The sequence below is a fragment of the Hyperolius riggenbachi genome, chromosome 8, assembly GCF_040937935.1.
Source record: "Hyperolius riggenbachi isolate aHypRig1 chromosome 8, aHypRig1.pri, whole genome shotgun sequence".
NCBI classification, from domain to species: Eukaryota; Metazoa; Chordata; class Amphibia; order Anura; family Hyperoliidae; genus Hyperolius; species Hyperolius riggenbachi.
Window position 1 is genome coordinate 163,963,640 of NC_090653.1, and position 25,200 is coordinate 163,988,839.

The 25,200-nt window shown below is 46.1% G+C and overlaps 1 long non-coding RNA gene across 1 annotated transcript in view; it reads right to left on the minus strand.

The window, feature by feature from the left end:
- The window catches only part of LOC137528370 (uncharacterized), a 69,522-nt gene extending 45,045 nt beyond the window's left edge, over positions 1-24,477 (minus strand). Inside the window, exon 1 of the long non-coding RNA XR_011023375.1 lies at positions 24,279-24,477. This is a non-coding gene — a long non-coding RNA (uncharacterized lncRNA). The remainder of the gene's footprint in view (positions 1-24,278) is intronic.
- Positions 24,478-25,200: the final 723 nt, after the last annotated feature.

A 25,200-nucleotide genomic window follows, 5' to 3' on the forward strand; every position in this document is an offset into this window, starting at 1 on the left:
TGCAGATCAGGTGTTTCTGACATTATTGTCAGATCTGACAAGGTTAGCTGCATGCTCGTTTCTGGTGTGATTCAGACACTTCTGCAGAGACATAGATCAGCAGGGCTGCCAATCAACTCATATAGTTTAAAAGGAAATTAATATAGCAGCCACCGTATTCTTCTCACTTAAAAGGAGTTTTTTTGCATCCTAAGAATCAAACAAGCAGACACTTACCTGGGGCTTCTATCGGCCCCCTGCAGCGGTAATGTCCCACGCCGTCCTCTACCGATGCTCCGTTCCCCACTGCCGGTCCCAGTGTAATCACACGAGTTATTACACTGCGGCTTTGCAGTAAGCTCCCGATGACGCGAGCAGGAGCTAACATTATTCGTCTGTTTAGACAAATATTAAACCGGGACCAGCGGCGGGAACGGAGGATCGTAGGACGGCACGGGACATTACAGCTGCAGGGGGCCGATAGAAGCCTCAGCTTGTTTGATTGATTTTTAGAATCCCACAGAACCTCTTTGAAGAAGACCTAATCTCAAGCACTGCAGTCAAGGAAAACAAATACTACTGCGCATGCGCACACACCGACAAGGAGAACTTTGGGGCTCTCAGAACTAGATCCCTTCTACTGTGGAGGAAGGGGGAAACCGCTTTAGGATACCCTGAGGTAAGTACCCCCCGGGCACTTTTTTCTTACAGGTACACTTTACGAAAAGAAGAGGGCATATGGGAGGGGAAAAGTAGGAGGCATTGGTGGGGAAAACTACTACAATTAGATTGCAAGCCTACATATTGTCAGTATTGGCAATCTGTAGGTAAATTGTCAATACAGGGAGTGCAGAATTATTAGGCAAGTTGTATTTTTGGAACAACCATGTTCTCAATGAACCCAAAAAAACTCATTAATATCAAAGCTGAATATTTTTGAAAGTAGTTTTTAGTTTTAGCTATTTTAGGGGGATATCTGTGTGTGCAGGTGACTATTACTGTGCATAATTATTAGGCAACTTAAAATCAAATATATACCCATTTCAATTATTTTTACCAGTGAAACCAATATAACATCTCAACATTCACAAATATACATTTCTGACATTCAAAAACAAATCAGTGACCAATATAGCCACCTTTCTTTTCAAGGACACTCAAAAGCCTGCCATCCGTGGATTCTGTCAGTGTTTTGATCTGTTCACCATCAACAATGCGTGCAGCAGCAACCACAGCTTCCCAGACACTGTTCAGAGAGGTGTACTGTTTTCCCTCCTTGTAAATCTCACATTTTATGATGGACCACAGGTTCTCAATGGGGTTCAGATCAGATGAACAAGGAGGCCATGTCATTAGTTTTTCTTCTATTATACCCTTTCGTGCCAGCCACGCTGTGGAGTACTTGGACGCGTGTGATGGAGCATTGTCCTGCATGAAAATCATGTTTTTCTTGAAGGATGCAGACTTCTTCCTGTACCACTGCTTGAAGAAGGTGTCTTCCAGAAACTGGCAGTAGGACTGGGAGTTGAGCTTGACTCCATCCTCAACCCGAAAAGGCCCCACAAGCTCATCTTTGATTATACCAGCCCAAACCAGTACTCCACACCTCCACCTTGCTGGCGTCTGAGTCAGACTGGAGCTCTCTGCCCTTTACCAATCCAGCCACGGGCCCATCCATCTGACCCATCAAGACTCACATTTCATTAGTCCATAAAACCTTAGAAAAATCAGTCTTGAGATATTTCTTGGCCCAGTCTTGATGTTTCAGCTTGTGTGTCTTGTTCAGTGGTGGTCGTCTTTCAGCCTTTCTTACCTTGGCCATGTCTCTGAGTATTGCACACCTTGTGCTTTTAGGCACTCCAGTGATGTTGCAGCTCTGAAATTTGGCCAAACTGGTGGCAAGTGGCATCTTGGCAGCTGCACGCTTGACTTTTCTCAGTTCATGGGCAGTTACTTGGCTTTTCCACACGCTTCTTGCGACCCTGTTGACTATTTTGAATGAAATGCTTGATTGTTCGATGATCACGCTTCAGAAGCTTTGCAATTTTAAGAGTGCTGCATCCCTTTGCAAGATATCTCACTATTTTTGACTTTTCTGAGCCTGTCAAGTCCTTCTTTTGACCCATTTTGCCAAAGGAAGGGAAGTTGCCTAATAATTATGCACACCTGATATAGGGTGTTGATGTCATTGGACCACACCCCTTCTCATTACAGAGATGTACATCACCTAATATGCTTAATTGGTAGTAGGCTTTCAAGCCTATACAGCTTGGAGTAAGACAACATGCATAAAGAGGATGATGTGGTCAAAATACTCATTTGCCTAATAATTATGCACTCCCTGTATAGGTAGCCTTGCAAGTTCCTCTCCCTCCCCCCCCCCCCCCCCCACATACATATGAACTGCCCGCCGGGAGACTTGGGCGCAGGATACAGCTGGTATAAGACTATTGCTGGAAGCCGAATTGCAGTGTTTTAAAAGCAACTTCGGCACTGTCTTCTGATGGCGCCGAAGTTGCTGACTGTGCGCCGCTATAGCCGTAATTCCTATTTCGGCCTATGATGGCGTGGCTGCGCCCAAATCTCCTGCACTGTTATTACAGAGCTCCCCCCCCCCTTCATAATTACAGGTAGCCTAGTCCCACCATCAGAGAGCTGAGAGCTAGGCAGTGACTCACCACAAAGTTCGGCTCCCCCCTTGCTCACTCCTTGCTGTGCTGCCCTGTGAAATAGTTCACACCTCAGATCATCGGTAATCCAGCAGCAGAGAAGTGACAGGCAGGCAAACGGTGCACAGTGACGGCGCATATACTTCAAATACAGGAAGTGAGCAGTGATGTCCCTTTCTGTATCTGCGCCATTACTGTGCACTATTTGCCTGGCTTTCTCTTCCCCATTGATCTGAGGTCTGAAGTATGCAGCACAGCAAGGAGCGAGGGAGGAGGAGCCAAACTTTGTGGAGGCAGGACAGGACCAGGACAAGTGGCATGCGGGCAATAAAGTGGCAGGCAAACCTGGTGTGTACCACCTGGCCAACAGCAAAGTACCACGGGTGGTACGCGTACCACAGGTTGAAAAGCCTTGATCTAGAGCAGGGGTCTCAAACTCGCGGCCCGCGGGCCATTTGCGGCCCTCGATACAATATTTTGTGGCCCACGCCGGCAAAAGCTTCCTTATAGTTCGCTTCAGTGCTCCCAAGTAATCCGCCACATCCCCGCCACTAAACGAGGGCTGCGCATCACCGCTTCTGCCCGCCCCTCTCTGTGAAAGAAGAGTGAGAGAGGCGGGCAGAGGCGGCGATGTGCCGCGATTGACGTCAGGAGGGGCAGAACTGAAGCTAAAAGCTCTGCCCCTTCCAGGAAATGCCGGCGGATTGCCCCCCCCCCTCCGGGCGATTTGGGGGCTCTGCAGCCCTCTTTTTGCGGCGGGGACACGGCGGATTACTTGTAATGGGAGCACTGGACTTTTTCTGTGAAATCCCTTATGCGGCCTAGCCTCATCCTGACTTTGCCTCCTGCGGCCCCCAGGTAAATTGAGTTTGAGACCCCTGATCTAGAGGGAGAGGTAGGTACACGAAAGGTAGGGGACCAGAGTTCAGCTGTGGGTTTAGAGCACTTGTGAGGGGTGGAAGGGCAGAGTGAAAAGGTGAGTTTTGAGGGCCTTCTTGAAGATGTTGAAGAAGGGGGCTGCACTAATGGGTGGAGGTAAGGAGTTCCATAGTGTTGGAGCAGCTCTTGAGAAGTCCTGGAGGCGTGCATGGGACTGGGTGATGCGGGGGGCGGGCAGGTGAAGTTTATTTGAGGAGCGGAGTGTAGGTTTGACAGATTTTGTGGACAAATTTGTAGAGTAAACAAAGTATCTTGAATCTGATTCTGGACTGGAAAGGAAGCCAGTGGAGGGATTCAAGGAGGGGAGCCGCCCTGGTGGAGCGATGGGAGGAGTGGATAATTCTGTCTGCCGCATTCATGATGGACTGCAGCGGGCTATTCGGGTCATAGGGAGACCAGACAGAAGGGCATTGCAGTAGTCGAGGCAGGAAATTATGAGGGCATGGATGAGGAGTTTGGTGGTGGCAGAGGTCAGGAAAGGGCAGATCTTGCAGATGTTGTGAAGGTGGAAGTTGCAGGACTTTTTCAGGTTTTGGATGTGGGGAGTGAAGGAGAGTGCAGAGTTTCATCCATGTTTGCATTTGTCAGATGCAGTCTTTCCAGTCTTACTGTATGCAGTCCTATTCTTGGATATACCAAACACTTCTGCTATTTTAGCTACAGAAGAACCCCACCATATGAGTCCCAATAATTTGGATATGTTGGAATTCTGTAATCTCTGATATTATTCACTCGCAACTTGTAGACATGCTTATTTAGGTAGTTTAAAAATGTAAATTAAGGTAAGTATTTGCCAGGAGTTTCCATATTTTTGTCCACCCCCTCATATACATGGTATATAAATATATACATTTTAAAATGCAAAGGCTAATATTCCTTAGCACATATGCACATTCAGTACAACTCATGAGAGTCCTGTAAATATCAGTGGGCAATCATTACTGTTAATACAACTGTTTACAGAAAACTGAATATAGGCTCAATGGTTGTTGCTTGAAATAATTGATCATTTCAGGGCACAATGTACAGATAAGCGATGTACAGACACGCTGCTCGGTTATGGCTGAGCACCCAATTCTGGTCTATGACAAGCAGTTGGTAAGAGAGCAGCAGAAAAGCAAGCAGTGGGCGAATGAGCAGTGCCCTGCTGCAGGATGAACAATATGAAACAATAACGTTTATTCATGTGTTTAGCTGTCTGGCATGATGGATCACTAAAAAAGTTAAGTGACATCTGTACTGATGTTAGTATATTGCCCTGACAGTCACGAATGACGATCACGTCTCTAATGAATGATGAACCTTTTATGTGCTGATGATGCATCTGAGCTTATCTAGAAATCTGGCCATCAAAAACATGCCTTCCGTGGCCATTTCTACATGTACATGGGAGCAGTCATTTACTGACTTTAACACACTACTTTGGAAATATTCACCGTGCCTTGCACACTTATAGGCTGAGATCTTTCTCCAGATGAAGTGAATAACTGAAATCAGATTCACCAAACGCATTGAGTATCCATGACACAAGTGTCTAATGGGGACAGCTTCTCGATAGGAATAGGATATGTACACCCCTTAGGGACCCTGATCAGATGCCGTGGGTATGCATATAAGCATACCCATGGCTATTTAGTAAAGGGGAGAAACTCACCGGCCTCTTAAGTAATCGCTCCTGCTCCCGGGCTGGCCGCTATAAATTCCATTGTAGCCAGCGACTCTGAAATAAAGTTGCGCTGTGCCCCAGAACAGGAGGCCTGAAGATCCTCTCTGCGCATGCACAGGCTTCCTGGCTTCTTCCTCCCCTCAACTCGTGAACCGCAATATGACGCGTGGCAGAAGGACGAGGGAAGAAGCCAGGAAGCCTGCGCATGCGTGGAGAGGTCCCGCAGGCTTCCAGTTACGGGGCACAGCCCTACTTTATGTCAGAGTCGCTGGCTACAGCAGCCAGCCCGGGAGCAGGAGTGCTTACTTTAGGGGCGGTGAGTGTACATTGTTATTTGCTCAGGGTCCCTTTAAAGAAGAATTTAGAGTGCCCTTGGGCTCTTTTTGCATGTATTATACTGAAATGTCTATATAATTATTCTGCAGCAATTGGAATAGAATGTGCAAATTTGTCTTTTAAATGTGTTGTTATTTTAGATTTTATTAAAAAAAAAAAAAAATTACCTATTTTGTACACCGGTTCCTAATTGACTGCTAATATATGAGTTGTGTCCCTTAAAAAAATCCCACTCCTTCCATATTGGACAAAAAAATGATGATATTATGAGCCCTATAATATGGAAATTAAAAAGGGGATTCAACCCTGGTTCCACTCCTGTTAAGGTTTGGATCATAAATGATCCAAACCTTAACAGGAGTGGAACCAGGGTTAAATCCCCTTTTTAATTTCCAAATTTCTAAATTTTAGTTTATCCATGTCTAACAATGCCATTGGTTTCCTGCGGGGTGTACATGTAATTATGGAGCCGGGAAATTTGGGGGCAGGGTGGATCTGAAAAACGGATCACCCTGATCCTGCAAAATTCCTGGCAGTGTTAATTACTATTCCCCCTCCAGGCTGCCGTGGACTCTGGGGTAAGACACAATTCGGCTTACAGCTATTTCTGGCAGCAGAATTACGCTGTTTTTATCATTACTCGGACTACATCTCTTGACGGCACCAAAATTACTGACCAAGAGCTGCTATAGCTGTAATTCACAGCGTCTGGTGCTTCTAAATTTCCAGCGCTATTTTTGCCTGACTCGTCCTCAGGGTACAAGGTATACATGGCACCAGTTGTCGGAGGGTAGAAAGTGAAAGATTTTGTTGCAATAATATTTTTGTTCAATCACAAGAAAATGTATGCGTGCTCTACACCAAGCTTAACCCTTTCAAGTCTAGCTGTGCAAATCTGGCTAAAATGGCTTACCATGAGACATGCTCACGCAGAAATGCATCTGCTTTCGCATGCCAAACTTTGCAGGGTCAAAAACCAATACCGCGAAGCGGTTGCCCTGCGGGAATTAGTTCATGCTATACAGCACTATCCAGGAGCGCCTCGGGGAGGCTTCCCATTGCCCCCATACAACCGGGGGGGCTGCGGGGCCCCAGGCTCTCTCACTGCCTAGGGACCACAGCAACACCCCGGAGGTGGAGGCTGGGTAGCGTAGACGACCCCCCCAAGCGTGGCCGGCGCCGGGGGGGGGGGGGGGGGGGGGCATCCGCACCCATCTCCCAAAAATTTAAAAACAGGCACTTACCTGAACGTCCATTGCGTTCTGCTGCTGCGCATCGACTCGGGGCACTGCATGGGAAAGGAGTGACGCATGGGAGGTGTGTGCGGGCGGCTCTTCCCGGCGCTGGCCACGCTGGGGAGATCGCCTGCACCCCCCAGCCTCCACCTCCGGGGTGCCGCTGTGTGGGTTCCAGGCGGTGAGAGTGCCTGGGACCCCCGCGGCCCCCCGGTTGTATGGGGGCAATGGGAAGCCTCCTCGTGGCGCCCCTGGATAGTGCTGTATAGCATGAACTAATTCCCGCAGGGCGATTGTTTTGCGGTTTTTGGTTTTGACCCTGCATATTTAGGCATGCGAAAGCAAATGCTTATTTGCATGAGCAATGTCTCGTGATTAGCTAATAGGCCAAATTTGCAAAGCCAGATTTGTCAGGTTCACTTGGTTGATGCACACATGTTCTTTCTCTGATTGTAGTTAGCATTGCATTTCTTTTTTCTGAGGGCAGGTAGTGAGTGGCTTGTTTTAGGAGGTGAGAGCCCTGGAGCAGGCTATTTGCGCCTGTCCGCCCCTTATGTGTCGCGCCCAGGTTATGCGCATATAGCAGAACGCAATGGACGTTGAGGTAAGTGCCTGTTTTTAATCTTGGGAGGTGTGTGCGGGCGGCTCTTCCCGGCGCTGGCCACGCTGAGGAGATCGCCTGCACCCCCCAGCCTCCACCTCCGGGGTGCCGCTGTGTGGGTTCCAGGCGGTGAGAGTGCCTGGGACCCCCGCGGCCCCCCGGTTGTATGGGGCAATGGGAAGCCTCCTCGTGGCGCCCCTGGATAATGCTGTATAGCATGAACTAATTCCCGCAGGGCGATTGTTTTGCGGTTTTTGGTTTTGACCCTGCATATTTAGGCATGCGAAAGCAAATGCTTATTTGCATGAGCAATGTCTCGTGATTAGCCAATAGGCCAAATTTGCAAAGCCAGATTTGTCAGGTTCACTTGGTTGATGCACACATGTTCTTTCTCTGATTGTAGTTAGCATTGCATTTCTTTTTTCTGAGGGCAGGTAGTGAGTGGCTTGTTTTAGGAGGTGAGAGCCCTGGAGCAGGCTATTTGCGCCTGTCCGCCCCTTATGTGTCGCGCCCAGGTTATGCGCATATAGCAGAACGCAATGGACGTTGAGGTAAGTGCCTGTTTTTAATCTTGGGAGGTGTGTGCGGGCGGCTCTTCCCGGCGCTGGCCACGCTGGGGAGATCGCCTGCACCCCCCAGCCTCCACCTCCGGGGTGCCGCTGTGTGGGTTCCAGGCGGTGAGAGTGCCTGGGACCCCCGGTTGTATGGGGGCAATGGGAAGCCTCCTCGTGGCGCCCCTGGATAGTGCTGTATAGCATGAACTAATTCCAGCAGGGCGATTGTTTTGCGGTTTTTGGTTTTGACCCTGCATATTTAGGCATGCGAAAGCAAATGCTTATTTGCATGAGCAATGTCTCGTGATTAGCCAATAGGCCAAATTTGCAAAGCCAGATTTGTCAGGTTCACTTGGTTGATGCACACATGTTCTTTCTCTGATTGTAGTTAATAATATTTTTGTGCAAACTACAAAGTTTGATTTTTGTGATCATCTTGGCACTTTCTTTCCTCAATCCTCTTCATTGTTTCCTTTATATTTGCAAGTGAACATAAACAAAGCAATCCTGTACATATTTACCACATTATAAACACCTTCTCAGCAAGTAGATGCCTTTATTTTATGGTGGTCATTTTATGCAATAAGGCTACTTTCCCACCAAGTCGTTGCGTTTTAGGGGACGTTATGGTCGCATAACATGCCCCTAACGCAACGCATGGTGGTGTTGAAGTTGGACGTCAGATTGAGCTGCGTTATGCAGCTCTCAAAGCAGCCGCTCCAGGTTAGTAATAGAAAGTCCGGATCTTTTTAAGGATTCGGATCATTTGAATCGGATCATTGAAAAGATCCGGATCTTTGAACCGAATCATTTGGATCATTTTACTAGGGAAGCAGACTGGGTGAAATGACTAGCAGGACAGGACTTTCCCTGCACTGTACATTCTGTATGTTCCTGTTTCTTCCAGACAGACATCCACTGTGAACCGAATCTTTCATTGTGATGATCCGACTCACAAAAAAGATCCGGATCAAATGAATGATTTGTTCATGATCCGGACAACACTACAGTCCCACCAGGAGTCTCCACAGTGCAGTGAATATTAATTAGCCATGTGGCTGGCCGCGGAGGAGGACAGGAGACCTCCTCCTCCAACATTACTGAGCATGTGCAAACAGTCTAACGTGGCTTAGCCCAGTATAACGTACAGCATGCAGCACTTTGTTTAAATGTGCTGCATTACAATGTAACGCAACGTGTGCACTGTGAACAGCACAATTGATTTTACAGTGCTGTGAGTTAGGCTGCGTTACTGGCTGCTGTAATGTGGGACTTTAACGTCCCACTGTGAAACCAGCCTAAATGTTAACATGATGGATGAAGAATGTAATGCAGTTGCTGTAAAAATTATTTCCAGCAGATCAGATTCCATCTGACTGAAATTCTGGGGCTCTCTGGTCTGATAACTTTATTGTGTTTGACCCAATTATTCAATGATTCTTCATATTACAGTTCACTTTTACATACATGCAATTATTTGTACTGAATCAAGGTGCATCTAATGGGGTGTACACACTTGAAAGATAAATGAAAGATCTCAGACTAATTTTACCCCCTTCCATGTAGTATGAGAGCCATACTCTACACAGTCTATTCTATGGAGCTGAACTCCCCATCAGATAAAAACTCTTTGCATCATGAAATCAAATAATTTGATATGTTGTTAAAATTTGGTTTGGAGACTACGAATTAAATGGTACCTGAGAAGGATGAAAAGAAAAGTTTTATACATACCTGGGGCTTCTTCCAGCTTCCTTCAGGCTAATCAGTCCCTTACTGTCCACCTCCACCACCTGGCTCTTCTGCTATGAGTCCCAGTAATTCAGCCAGTCAGCGCAGTCCGGCACATGTCGCTTCCACAGCCAGGAGCATTCTGCACCTGCACAATAGTGCTGCGCAGGTGTATAGTACGCTCCCGGTGGCGGAGTGTGTGCATGCGCACCACGCCAGACTGGCTCAAGTACCTGAACTCATAGCAGTAGATCCAGGTGGCGGAGGACAGCGAGGGACTGATTAGCCTGAACGGGGCTGGAGGAAGCCCCAGGTATGTATAAAACTTGAATTTCTTCTGTCTCTGGTTTACTCTGTTACACCGTAGCACTATACTCTACATATGCACTCTCCACAGAGCTGCCGGGAATCCACTGAGAATGTTGTGCACATTGAACACAGAGGTGTTGTCTATCACCCATAAACCTGGTTCAGATTGTGCATGAAGAATGTGTAATAGAGGAAGAATCTCCTTATTCCCCTGCAGAGTACCTGCACATCATTCTTACATGTACCCACAGTTACATTGCCTAGGGCCTGATAGATGTTCTTTGTTCCGGTCTGTACCTTTTACAAGTAATCTTACCAATTACTAGTTTTAGTCTATGACTAAAGAGAATAAATATGGCAGTCTCCATATCCTTCTCACTTCAGTTGTCTTTTAAAATTCCTAAGTGTTGGCAGTTAAGAGACGAATTTCATGTTACATACTTTCAATCAACAAGATTATAATATGCAAATTAGAGGAGTCGGAGTCGAGGAGTCGTGGAATCCTAAACTGAGGAGTCGGAGTCGGTGGATTTCTTACTGACTCCACAGCCCTGGATAAATCGTGGAACCTACAGCTACTACTGACACTGCCTCTGACACGGGAGACCTGGGTTCGAATCTCGGCTCTGCCTGTTCAGTAAGCCAGCACCTATTCAGTAGGAGACCTTTGGCAAGTCTCTCTAACACTGCTACTGCCTATAGGGCGCATCCTAGTGGCTGCAGCTCTGATGCTTTGAGTCCGCCAGGAGAAAAGCTCGATATAAATGTTCTGTGTTTGTTTGTTTGTTGTTTGTTACTACGACCCAATGAGCGATGGCTCCTTGATTCATCTTCTACCGCAGGAACACATGCCAGCACACAATATTATTGGGTGTGACACGATCACATCGTGAAAAATGATCACATATTTGTTTGAATGTACCCACAGTCACGAAATTGCGGAATCAATCATTTGCAAACATATTAACCAGTAGCGAAAAAAGTAGCTGCAAAAACTGTGTCATAAAAAATTGGATGGATAAATAAACATGTTCCAGTGGCATTAGGACTCCACTATCCAAGGAGAAAGTGATCAACATAAATAAGTTGAGTGAAGGTGTAGAAGAGAAAGTAGCTTATCAGAAATGCTACAGCCTGGAGAGAAATATAGACCACACAGATTCCTCAGACAGTGACTGTAATCAGATAAAAGATATATCCTGACAGGACACGCACCCACACACTACCCAGTCCTCCCACTGGCTGAGGGGCTCTGCACACAACTGATTACAGCAGCAGGAAAGGCATGTCACAGGCAAAGGCCAAAGTGAGGGATGTGAGAGTAGAAAGGAGGAAAGAAGAGTGAAAGGGTCACAGAGGGGTATGTAAGGGCAAGCTCTACTCACATGTATCACTCTTCTATTCTCCACTGACACAAATCTCCTTCAGGTCACACCGCTCACTACATGTCCTTCCAACAAATACATCCTCCTAAACAACAACTATCAGCTTCACTATCACTACTAATTATCAGAATGTTTCACATTTTAATGAGGCGCTAAATAAAAAACAAAATAAGGGCTGGTTCAGACGGGCGTTTTTGTGGCGTTTAACGCAGCGTTTCAAACGCAGCGTTTTTTGGGATCTACTGCCATCCCATGCAAGTGAATGGGAGCGTTTAGAGCTGGCTTTTGCAGGCTTTCATGAAAGCCTGGCAGTAGATCCCAGCGTTGCATCTAGTCTCAAAAGCAACATGCTGCTTTCAGAGGCAGTAAACGCGAGGAAACAATAGCAGAGACCAGAACTGCTAGCCTTGAACGCTTTTCAAAAGCTTTCAAAAGCTAGCTTTTAAACGCTGGCGTTTAAACGCTGGCGTTTGAACGCAATGCCAAGCAAAAGCTCAGCAGACGCCCGTGTGAACCAGCCCTAATGTGAACAAAGGACAACTGAAGAGAGGTATAAGGAGGCCGCCATGTTTATTTCCTTTTAAGCAATACCAGTTGCCCTGAAGTCCTGCTGACCCTCTGCCTCTAATACTTTCAGCCATGCGCCCCCGAACAAGCATGCAGCAGATCAGGTGTTTCTGACTTTATTGTCAGATCTGACAGATTAGCTGCATGCTTGTTTCTGGTGTTATTCAGGCACTTCTGCAGCCAAACAGACCAGCAGGGCTGCCCGGCAACTGGTATCGTTTAAAAGGAAATACACATGGCAGCCTCTGTAATCTTCTCACTTCAGTTGCCCTTTAAGAACCATACTTATATAAAGGTGTTTACTCATTTATTGCTGTTTTCAGTGTTAAAAAGTACCCCAGCTGTAATTGTATTTTTATGATAATGATTATTATTATTGATTTAGATAGTGCCAGCATCTTCCGTGGCGCTGTACAGCAGAATACAAAGTATAACAATACAATATAAACAATACAATAATTGACAGTACAAGACAATTGGTGGATTGCAGCTCATGCAGTAAACAAATTAATCGCACATTTTTACATAATGGTGGAAGATATGCATGCACATTACACAGCATTGTCATTGGCCTTACAGTCTAATGCCTGGTACACACGATGAGATTTTCTGGAAAATTTACTGTCAGATCGATTATTTTCAACATGTCCGATCTGATTTCTGATCAATTTTCAATTAACTTCTATGGAAAATCGATCAGAAATCGGATATGTTGGAAATAATCGATCGGCCAGTAAATCCACCTGAAAATCTGATTGCGTGTACCAGGCCTGAAGGGTTGAAGGGTAGTACAATAGGTGAAGGGAAGCTGTTATGAGATGGTAAAATGGTGGTCAGTTGCAATTGTCAGGGAGTCCTAAGTAAGAGAATATGCTTGCCTGAAGAGGTGAGTTTTTAGGTTAACCTAAAAAAGGGTAAGTGTGGGTGAGTGGCAGATGCTTTGAAGAAGGGTGTTCCAGAGTAGTGGAGAGGATCGACTTCTCACTCCAGAAGAGGTGACCAGAGAGAAAAACCAGAGAACATTGTTTTGTAGTAATGATGCATTTATAAAGCACTGACATCTTCAGTAGTGCATTACAGAGTATCAAAAATCCCTCTCACTGTAAAATCTTTCTAGCTCACTTAGGCCTTGTTCACATTATAAAACGCCAGCGCTATCGCAAGCGCTGAGAGATTTATAGGGCTATTTTTGAAGCGCTTTTCCAAGTGCTTTCTGAGCGATTTTCGCTTAGAAAAGCGGTTTTCTAAGGGCTTTTGTGCAGCAATGATTTTTTTGACCCGAAAATGAATAAATACAATTTATTTATTCATGAAAGTGCTTGAGAAATCGCAATTCAAAGCGCTTTTTCAAGCGCTTTGCGATTTCTCTATACTTTCTATTCAATCGCAAAATCTCAGTAACTGTTGCAGGAGCCAAGTTAGCGATTGGATAGAAACTTCATCGCTTATGTGAGGATGCTCACGTAAGCGACCATTGCACTAGCGCTTTTAGGGCAGCTTGTTCACACGGCAGGCATTTTCGGCTTTTTTTTTTTTTTTTTTTTTTTTTACATACAGACGATTTTTAAAATCACCCACCAAACGCTTGTGCAATGAATGTCTATGAGAAGGTTCATATCAGAGTGGGCCGTGCACTGGCCATTCATTAAATCGGTGTGTGTACCATTTTTGAGGCGATTCTGCCTCAATGGAAAGTATAGGAGAAACCCAAAACGCTCACAAAATCGCTTTGTGTTCACGTTTTTAAGAATAAATACATTGCATTTATTCTTTTCCGGGTCAAAGAGTTCACTCCCTGACTTGCGTCAGGAGGGAATTACAAAATCGCTTGGAAAAACGCTTAGAAAACCGCTAAGCACAAAAACTAATCGCCCACCCAAATGCCAGGAATCGGAAAGACGCCTCAAAAAGAGCCCAACGTGGACGGACAAGTGAGCAGAACACAATGTGAACAAGGCCTTAAGGAGATATTTAAAATCGCCAGTGCTAAAAAACAAGAGCGAAGTGCTCTTAGTGTGACCAAGCCCTTAATGCTTCCATTTTAAGGCAAATGTATTTTTTTTTTTTACTGCCGCTTCAGACTAGGCTGTGAATAACTTGCTGAAGTAAAAGACACTAACAAGAATGATCTGGGAAATATAGTTCAGGACCATCCTATCATTATAGCATTGTACAGATGTAACCTGCATTAGCAGGGACTGAAGCAGAACTTTGCCTGGGGATAATCAGATTTGGAAAGTGAATAATTAAGCTTGATTAAAAAATCTAATTGTCAGGTAATTAATCACTAGATCTCCAAATATAATAAATCCTGTGCAAAGATTAGGCTCAATTGCTGCTAATTCTGGTTCCAGTGGAGCAAAAAAGTAATGTACAGCTGGATTAAAGTGTTGCACAGCGACTGTCACGTAGTATCTTTAAGATCCCTGATGACTCCACACAAAGTACTGTGATCGCTTGACTTCCCGCTCGCGTCCGTCTTTTGCCGTTGTGTGACGCCGCGCATACTGCCGGGAGATTGATCATGGAATGCTTGTTGTGAGGGGAGCATCGCTGGATCCATCGTCCTCCATCAATTGGTGAGTATTCAGCTTAAAGGTGCATACACACATCAGACTATAGTCTTTGGAAAATGAAAGATCACAGACCAATCTTACCACCCTTCATGTAGTATGAGAGCCATACTCTACACAGTCTTTTCTATGGAGCTGAACTCCACATCAGAAAAAAAATCTTTGCAAGATGCTGCACAAACAGATGATGTACAGACACAAAAGATCAGTATCTGCAAAAGATCTGTTCCTGCCAAAAATCCATTCCTGCAAATTGCAATGAAAGTCTATGAGATCTGCAGATCATCATACACACATGATTTAACTGACATTCATCTGCAGATCAAGCAGTCATCTGCAGATCTGAAAATCCATCCTGGTGGATCTGATCTGCAGATGAATGTCAGACAGACGGTTACACATCGTTTAAACAACAGACAAGGAGCTTGTCGATTGAACAATGTCCATTCAGATGAATAGACAGCCATTGGTACAATTGTTTACCATGGTTTGCGCAAATGCCACGTTTTTACCCCAATTATCCCCGTCTTCTGCTCTGTGCTTATCCAATCCTGGACACAACGGGTTGTTTTCAGAATCGTTTACCGCCATGCTTCCATGTCCTCCTGCGGGGGTTAAAAATGTTGCATGCTGGGAAGTGCCATTAACCACCCTGGCGTTCTGATTAAATCGCCAGGGTGGCTGCGGGAGGGTTTTTTTTAAATAAAAAAAAAACTATTTCATGCAGCCAACTGAAAGTTGGCTGCATGAAAGCCCACTAGAGGGCGCTCCGGAGGCGTTCTTTCGATCGCCTCCGGCGGCCAGAAGTAACACGGAAGGCCGCAATAAGCGGCCTTCCGTGTTTCGCTTACCTCGTCGCCATGGCGACGAGCGGAGTGACGTCATGGACGTCAGCCGACGTCCTGACGTCAGCCGCCTCCGATCCAGCCCTTAGCGCTGGCCGGAACTGTTTGTTCCGGCTACGCTGGGCTCGGGCGGCTGGGGGGGGGATCAGGCAGCACACGCGGCTGGCTGCGTGTGCTGCTTTTTATTTCATTAAAATCGGCCCAGCAGGGCCTGAGCGGCAGCCTCTGGCGGTGTTGGACGAGCTGAGCTCGTCCAGACCGCTCAGCAGGTTAAGGCTGGTTTCACACCAGGAAGTTGCGTTTTAGGAGACGTTAAGGTCGCATAACGTGCCCCTAACGCAACGCCTGGTGCTCTCTGATGTGGACGTCAGAGTGAGCCGCGTTGTGCAGCTCACTCTGGCGTCCGTGATGCGTACTCTTGGACGCATGCGGCATCACGTGGTCCCGCCCGGCCAATCGCCGCACAGAGCGCCCGCTCCAGGAAGTAAACACTGCACATCACTGAGTGCAGTGAATATTAATTAGCCATGTGCCTGGCAGCTCTCCGCTCCTCCCCAACATTACTGAGCATGTGCAAGCAGTCTAATGCGGCTCTGCCGCTTATAAAGTACTGCATGCAGTTCGTTGTCTTATGGCGCAGCGTTACTAAGTAACGCAATGTGGGCACTGTGAACAGCCCATTGATTTTTCATTGCTGTGCGGTGTAGTGCGCTACAGGCTGCTCTAACGTGCGCCTGTAACGTTCCACTGTGAAACCAGCCTAAGGCCTAGTGCACACCAGAGCGGTTCTGCTGCAGTTTGCGATCCGCTTGCGGGTGCGGATCGGCTAGGGTAATGTATTTCAATGGGCTGGTGCACACCAGAGCGGGAGGCGTTTTGCAGAAACGCATACTCCCGGGCTGCTGCAGATTTTGGATTGCGGATGCGTTTCTGCCTAAATGTCAAGTATAGGAAAGCCGCAAACCGCTCTGAAAAACGGCACTTCAGAGCGGTTTGCCAGGCGTTTTTTGTTACAGTAGCTGTTCAGTAACAGCTTTACTGTAACAATACATGAAATCTACTACACCAAAAACGCTTCACAAAACCGCAAAATGCTAGCTGAAATGCTACAGAAAAAGAAGAAAAAGCGTTTCAAAGTCTGCTAGCATTTTGCGGATCTGCTAGCGGTTTTTGGTGTGCACCAGGCCTAAATGCTGACAAATGCTTTTCTACACACTTACAGAAATGTATTTGGAAGGAGTCGCCGGGCTGCTGCAAGTGGCTGGTTCTGACTTTTGTATAAACCAAGCCTTAAAGGGACACTTAAACCAGAAAAGAGTTTTCCTCACCTGGGGCCTCTACCAGCCCCCTGCAGCAGTCCTGTGCCCTCGCAGCCACTCACTAATCCTCTGGTCCCCCGGTGTCAGCTAGTTTCGTTTTTGCCGTCAGGACTGGCCACTCGTAGCTTCCTCCGCATTCCCGACTGCAATTAGCGCTATTTCGGGCTGCAACCTGTACAAAAATACGTAGATATGCGGCAAGGTAACAGTAAATTCGGGCGCCTGAGGCAAGTGGACAAATCGGGCGCCGCCATTCACTCCCATAATAAATATCGTTTAATGGGCGCCCGACAGGAAAAAAGGGCGCCGGAGAAAAATAACGTTTTATAAGCGCCGCCCAGAGACTTTTACTGTTTTATAACTGCTTCTCATGATTACACATTATTTTATGATTTATAATTTTTTAAACATTATTTTTAAACGAAAAACAGTACAATCTTTTTTAAAACATTATTTTTAAACGAAAAACAGCACAATATTATTTTCACACGTTATTAATGCTTATCACAGGGGGGTCTTAGGTTTAGGCACCACCAGGGGGGTCTTAGGTTTAGGCATCAACAGGGGGGTCTTAGGTTTAGGCACCACCAGGGGGGTCTTAGGTTTAGGCACCACCAGGGGAGTCTTAGGTTTAGGCACCACCAGGGGAGTCTTAGGTTTAGGCACCATCAGGGGAGTCTTAGGTTTAGGCACCACCAGGGGGGTCTTAGGTTTAGGCACCAACACGGGGGTCTAGGGGTTAGGGGTAGGTACAGGGAGGGTTACTTACTATTTTTTTTTAAACGTTATTATACGTTTCACTTTTTAAACGGAAGATTAACGTTTTCACAATTGCCAATTTCATGCACATTATTTAATGATTTATAACTTTATAAAACATTATTTTTAAACGAAATATAGTACATTATATTTTTAAACGTTATCCATGTTTATCGTTTAAAACCCGGCGCCCTTTTTTCCCAGCGCCCCTTTTTAACGTACGCATGCGGCAACACGTATTTTTGTACGCGTTGCAGCCCGCAATATCGCTAATTGCAGTCGGGAATGTGGAGGAAGCTACGCGTGGCCGGGCCTGACGGCAAAAACGAAACTAGCTGGCAGCGGGGGACCAGAGGATTAGTGAGTGGCTGCGACGGCTCAGGACTACTGCAGGGGGCTGGTAAAAGCCCCAGGCAAGTAAAACTCCTTTTTTTCTGGCTTAAGTGTCCCTTTAAACAGCTATGCAGTTTGCTCCAGCTATTTCTGCAATTTCTTGGGGTCGGATCAAGGCCTATAACTTGGGTAGTACACAGCAGTAATAAGGCTCCTATGTCAGGACTAGTATTGCTCCTACACTGAAAAAACAAACTGCTGCTTGTTTGTTTTCAGGTAGTAATTGCCCTAAAACCAGCCATTCCATTATTTCTAAATAAGGAAGTAAAAGTATTCTTCGTGTTTAGATGTAGTTGAAGAGGGGAAGAAGTGGCGTCACGTTAGAAAATGCCATAGAAATGTTACATGGGTGAGGGATTATTGTTTGTTGAAAGTCCAAAGGTTTGCAGTCATTGTGCTGTTTCTTCTTGCCCTGGATGTCTGAAGTGCAGAGTTGTTGTGATTCCTGCTTGTGTCTTGTTGTGTCCTGTCCCTCCAGCAGCTCAGATCTTATCTGGGCCAGCCTGACAGTCCCTCCTGGGGAGGCGCTCACATTCCTGTTCTGGCTGAAGGGCCAGGTATGTGTGGAGCATTGCTCCAGCAGCACACAGACACACCACGCTGTCTGGGTCACTTACTAAAGGTACCCATATACCATTAGATGTTTTTAACAGAATAGACATTTCATTCCATGAAAAAAATCAAGCTGAAGGAAAATCTAAAAGCTTTCCTAACGGAGTTTTTGCAATAATTTTTTTTTTTTTTAAATCAAACATTGATTGAGAAAAGACATCCTTAGGCCACGTTCACAGTGGCTGTTGCAGTTTGTTTCCAGTGACAGCAAGAACCCAGCGGATCAGGACAGTGACACTGCACATTAGGCCAATGTTGTGTCAGGTACTGTGAAGCACAGTCAGTGGTGTAAGGGCTGGATTTACCATAAGGGCTCATTTCCACTATCGCGAATTCGCATGCGTTTTTCGCATGCAAATTCGCATAGCAATACAAGTGAATGGGACTGTTTCCACTTGTCAGGATTCCTTTGCGTTTTTCTGTGCAGAAAAAATTCGCATGGCAGAGCCAACAGAATTCGCATACCGCATACCGCTATGCGAATCGCATACAATGTATTTAATAGGAAATTTGCATGAGGAAATTTGCGAATTCGCATAGAAACAATGGAAAAGCACACCAGCACTGCCATGGTTAAATTCGCATACATCGTCATCCATGCGAATTTCGCATCCGCATGCGAATTTTTACCGCGGCGATTCGCACCGCACAAGTGGAAATGCAGCCTCAGGCACATGCCTACAGGCGCCTGATGATGAAAAGGCGGCTCTCACTCCCCTGACCCAAGTGCCTACTTCACTATGCAGAGTCCTGATGAGAGTGTAAATGAGAGGTCACTCACCCTGCTCTATGCATTCCACTGACAAGATCTTCCTTCAGTCAGGGATGCTACTTAATATTGTAGTGTTTCCTACCTGACGAAGGCGTGGTCAACGCCGAAACGCGTCGTGACGTCAGACGGCAACAGCGTAGCGAGGCCCCGCCCACCAGACCCTGCTCCGCATCGCAACATCGCGCTTCTCGCTCTGGCCAAGCGAGAGAGCCAGGAGGGGAACGGACGGCAGGCTTTGATACACGCTTGACTCTGTTTTACACATTGTAAGTGTAATTTTAATGCGCTTGAATTTTTATTAAAACGTTAATGCACCAGTGAGGCGCTCCTGTTCCTTCTCTCCATGCTACTTAATATTGAGGTTCTTCTGGCTACCTAATACTTGGCAGCACCTCTACCTACTTAAAATGTACCAGAGCTGATAAATTCAAAATATTTTATACAAACCTGGGGCTTCCTCCAGCCCCCATCGGCTCCGATCGCTACCGCCCCACCGTCCTCTGCTGCCCGCAGCTTTGGCAACCGGGTCCCTGAAATTCCATCAGTCGGAGCCAGTCTGACATAAGAGAAGTGCGCTGTTAACGTATCTCTCCAGCAGCCGCTGGAGAGATACGTAGACGGTGCACTCTCCTGCGTAGCTGGCCGTGACTGACGTCAGTGATGGGACCCGGTTCCCGCAGCTGTGGGCAGAGGAGGACGGCGGCGTGGGAGTGATCGGAGCGGATGGGGCTAGAGGAAGCCCCAGGTAAGTATAAAATTTTTAATTTATCAGCTCCGAGTCCCTTTGAGGAGTGGCGACTAACCCCGTGCTAGACACTGGGTAAGCCGCTGCGGAGGATTGCTCAGGCCCCACTGGGCCGATTTGCATAATTTTTTTTTTATACACGCAGCTAGCACTTTGCTAGCTGCGTGTTACTTACGATCGCCGCCGCGTTAGAGGGTGCCCCCCGAGACCCCGTGCGCTGCCTGGTCAATCAGTGCCAGGCAGCGCTGAGAGGTGGATCGGGACTCCCTCTGACGTCACGACGTCGATGACGTCATGGCGATGGGGGAAGCCCTCAAGGAAATCCCGTTCAGAACGGGATTTCCTGATGGGCCTTGTCGCCGGAGGCAATCGGAGTGGGTGGGGGGATGCCGCTGCTCAGCGGCTATCATGTAGCTAGCGCTAGGCTAGCTACATGATTTAAAAAAAAAAAACATTTTTTAAAAACAGTGCTGCGCTGCCTCCCTGGCGAATTTAATTGACCGCCAGGGAGGTTAATATTGAGGGGTTTTCTGGCTGCCTAATACTAAGGGGCACCTGTAGGCAGTACATTTGAAATCGGCGCAGGTAGACTTGGGTGAAGGATACAGCGGTATATGGCTTATTCTGCTTCTGCACAAGTCCGGGCCGATTTAATTACTATTCCCCCTCCAGGCCGCCATGGATAGTGGGGGTATGAAATAATTCGGCTTCCAGCGATTGCTGGAGGCCGAATTATTGTGTTTTTCAAGCAACCTCGGCTCCGTCTCTGACGGAGCCGACGTTACTCACTGAGCGCTGCAATAGGAATGATTCCTATTGTAGTCTATGGAGGCACCGGCTGCGCCCAAATCTAGCAGCGCTGAAAAGCACTGCTCCGCCTGTAGGTACCTATGATGGAGGGCAGGGGAGGTAAGGCAGAAGTGACAGTTGGGACAGCCAGCACACTTGTGGTGCAGTTTGGTGGTGGTTTCTAGGTTCATGGAGGGTGAAGTTTACAGTGCCAGAACAACTGAGCCTATAGGCTCCTGTAAGGTAAATCCAGGCCTGAGTGGTGTGCTTCATTCCTACTGTTAACTCGCATGCGTTTACCAGTAATGCACTGCATCCAGTGCGTTATGATGCCGCAACCCGTTAGACAGAAACGCACCAGCCGCAAAGTAAATGACGCATGGGTGGTGCATTGCAGTTCAGTAAACCGCGTTAAAAAAGCATCTGTTACACCCAACCACAATGAATGGGTACACGAGACTGAGGTGGCTAATAATGACTGCCTCTGTTGTGCAGCGGGGAGATTTGGTTGAGTGCTGGCTAAGGGCATTGTTCTAACTCACTCCACCCTCTCTGTGATGCTCCTCGTCCTCCACTCCATAGACCCTGCTTTCCTCTGCATAGCAACAGAATGCGTTACTAGCCTAGAGAATAGCGACACGTCTATACACCCTTGGCCCCACACTTTCACCCATGAGATCGAGTCCTGATCCCTCCTGGGCAACAGTCCACTTATGTGTTAATGAGGTATTGGGTATCAGAAATATTGCTTGCATTACCACCTTGCTGGATATCTAACAGGGTACGTACACACATCCAATTTTTATTCATAATTTTTAACACTCCCACATAGTATATGGGCCAATAGATTTTGAATACTATGAACGGATTGTGTAGGTAAGCTTTCTTACTACCGTGTTTGGAAGAGGTAAAATTGGTTAATAAAAACTGAATGTGCGTATTTGCTTTCAGACTGAAGCTAATACCGTGCTGAATTTTAATTGTGCATCAACTAGTAATGTGCTGCCTGATACAGTGCAAAGCTAGTGGAATGTTGGTGGAGGGCATCACTACATCCTAAGGCCCCATTCACACCTAAAAACTAAAAGGCAAACATTTTGCATTTTTGTGCGTTGTTTCCCCCTCCCGGTGCTCCACCTCTTTTGTATAAAGCGCCTTTCAAAGCGCTTTTTCAGAGCGGTTTTGTAATTCACTCCCTGACGCAAGTCAGGAAGTGAACTCTTTGACCTGGAAAATAATAAATACATTGGGCTCTATTCTCAATGAGTTACCGCATGAATTAAATTAGGTAGTGATAAACACCGACCAAAATATCTACATTTTGAAATTCACAAATTTTTTTCTCACTAAATTACCTCATGCGGTAAAAGTGAGGTAAAAGTGTGGTAATTACCTCAAAATTTATCTCCAATTTGAGATTCTCAATTGAAACGTTAGTGTTAATTAAGGATTTTTTTTTATCACCTACAAATGGTAGGTGATCATTATTACTTCTCTGCTTTTGGCCTTCAGGATGGAGCCTTTTGAGCTTTCTTTGCTTGAGTTTATGTCAATTTTAGGCCCAGTGCACACCGAGCGGTTTTTGGAGCGATCCGCCGGCCGCATCCGCCTATAAAAACGCTTGTCTAATGTATTGCAATGGGATGGTGCACACCGGCGGTTTGCGGTTTTTGCCAAGTCGCAAACGCGCCTCCTGCTGCGCGTTTGCGGATTTCGGAAGCGTTTCGTCCTCAATGTAAAGTATAGGAAAAACGCAAACCGCTCTGAAAAACGCTACTTCAGAGCGGTTTGCCAGGCATTTTTGTTACAGTAGCTGTTCAGTAACAGCTTTTACTGTAACAATATGTGTAATCTGCTACACAAAAACACACCCAAAACCGCTAGGTATGTTTAGAAAACCTCTCTAAAGATACCTAGAATCGCTCTGAAATCAGCTCCCAAAACCTGTAGCGTATTGCGGATCTGTGAGCGGTTTTGGTGTGCACTGGGCCTTACATAGAAGGCAGAAAAGACGAGTGTGTCTAATCTCAAGGCGCACTTTCAAAAAGACCTCGTACAGTTATTTTAGATGATGTTATAGATGGCGAGGAGGAAATTCCTCTCTGCTGTAAAAGATAAGCAACAGCATAATTACCTTTAAAGAAAAAAATGTATTGTTACAGCTAATACAAATCCAGCAAAAAATCTCCAGTGTATGTACTTCCTGCTTTCATGGAAGCAGACATAGGGTTAACATCCTGTGTTTACACATTAGCTCCTCTGCTGAGGCAGCCAACTGGCACAGCTGAGAGCTCAAATTACAGTTGTGATTATTCACAGATGAGGGTGAATTAGACAGGCTAAATTATATACATACGGGGTGCATTTATATATGTTTTCCTTCTGTACTGTGCAAGAGTTGAGGTCCCACTTTAAATATGACAGGCTGTCCTGGGTCGTCTCTGTGTAATGGGTGGCAAGTATTTGGGCTGCCCTACGGTGGTCAAAAAAGCTTTATTTCCGTACATATTACTGACAGTTTTATCACCTGTTTTATCGCACTTTTATTAAACATTTATCACACTTGGTACATTTTTAGTGAATACTCACTATTTTCACTATTTTTAGTGAATTATAACTGGAGGTAATTTTTCACCCAAAATAGAGTTACCGCACATGGTTTTGTGAATAGAGCCCAATGTATTTATTCTTAAAAACACGAACGCAATCGCTGCACAAAGAGATTTTGTGAGTTTTTTGCGTTTTTCCGATACCTTCCATTATAGCAAAAATAATTCAAAAATGGTACAGGCAACACTTTGCTGAGCGGATCTAAAACGAACCGCTCAACTGAGAACTCTCTCATAGAGAAACATTGGGTACTTATCCGTTAGCCGGGCGCATCCGGCAGGTGGCGCTAATTACTATTCCCCCTCCAGGCCGACATGGATAGTAGGGAAAGATGTAACTCTGGTGGAGTTTTGTCGCCACCTGCCGGATGCGCCCGGCTAACGGATAAGTACCAAACATTGCACAAGCCTTTTGTGGGTGATTTTACAAATTGCCTGCACCTGAAAAAAGGCGGAAAACGCCCCTAGTGTGAACGGGCCCTAAGCACCTGAACCTCTGAGTGACTGCTAAATGCAATAAGGTATGGATATGTTCAAACGATTATTGATAATCACACATGAATAAATGTCATATTTGAAGAATAATTACATTTTAATGACTAATCTATATTGGTAAAAAAGCATAGATGCCTAGCTTTATCTCAATAAAACAAGGAAGGGGTGAATGAGGGGGTGGGGGGCGATTTGCTTCATATTACACGGAACAGTGCAAAGTCAGCAGCAGCAGCTTTGTGGTTGATATTCGTTCACACATTCCTGCTGAAATCTGATAGTGAATGGGACAAGGCAGTAAGGCCATCAATAATTTCCTTTCAATAGTGGGTCAAGGAACTATATATATATGAATTGTTCGCCAGTCGCCACATCGCCTGGAAATCAGTGTTTGGCTACCTTACTCCATTCAGTCGCTGCAGACTCAGAGCATCGCACCATCCTCGAAGCTGTAACATGACCATTGTTTTTTTTTTCGCAGACTAGCTAAAGCGCTGTTTCCAATCTACTCCACATCTCGTCCTGAATATTACACTTCCGGTCCGCTAGGCAAATATTGATCCAGTTAAATCACTCCCAGAATAACTTTTTCTTAATTTCCCCGCTACAGTTCCGGCAGCCGCCAGATGGAGGTACTGTTGCTCTACGAGTGGGAAGAAGACCAACATCGCGTCTCCAGCAGGAATGAGCTGCAAACAGTACTTGGGGGAGCGTCGCTGAGATTTGTGCCAACGGGTTTGTAGTGCATGACTGAGATGAAATAAGTACGAGGCTTATGGACTAATTGTTTTTCTAAGCAGTGTAGCTGAGGATCTCACGCGCTTACCTGCACGCCTAGGTAGGGTTAATTATACCCTGGGCTGTAGTGCGCTTCCTCCAGAACAATTGCTGACAAATATAGTGGGGGTGATTTACTGCGGGATATCTGCAGCGATCAGCAGAGAAGTCAGCCGGAGTTCACGTCTAGCATCCAATCAAGCAGAGATACTGCACATTCCCTGCGTGTGATATGTTAATATGCTGCGTGTAAATGCTAGAAAGGTGACTATACACATTTCAATTGATCTCAAGGGTTGGCCTACTACAGTGCTTACCAGCGCTTTGGAATCCAAAGTGCTACGCTAATTAAAGTCAATGGAGGTCAGCCCACAGAGCGATTGCTGAAATCGCAAATGCGAAACCTGCAGCATTTTTAAAGCAACTTAATAGAGGGAAGCGATGGTCGAAAATCGCTTTCCTCTAAATCTCTCCGGAATAGCACGTTTTTAATTTGCAGTCGCAAATGGGCATCCAGCCTAATTTAAGGCCCATTTATAATTTT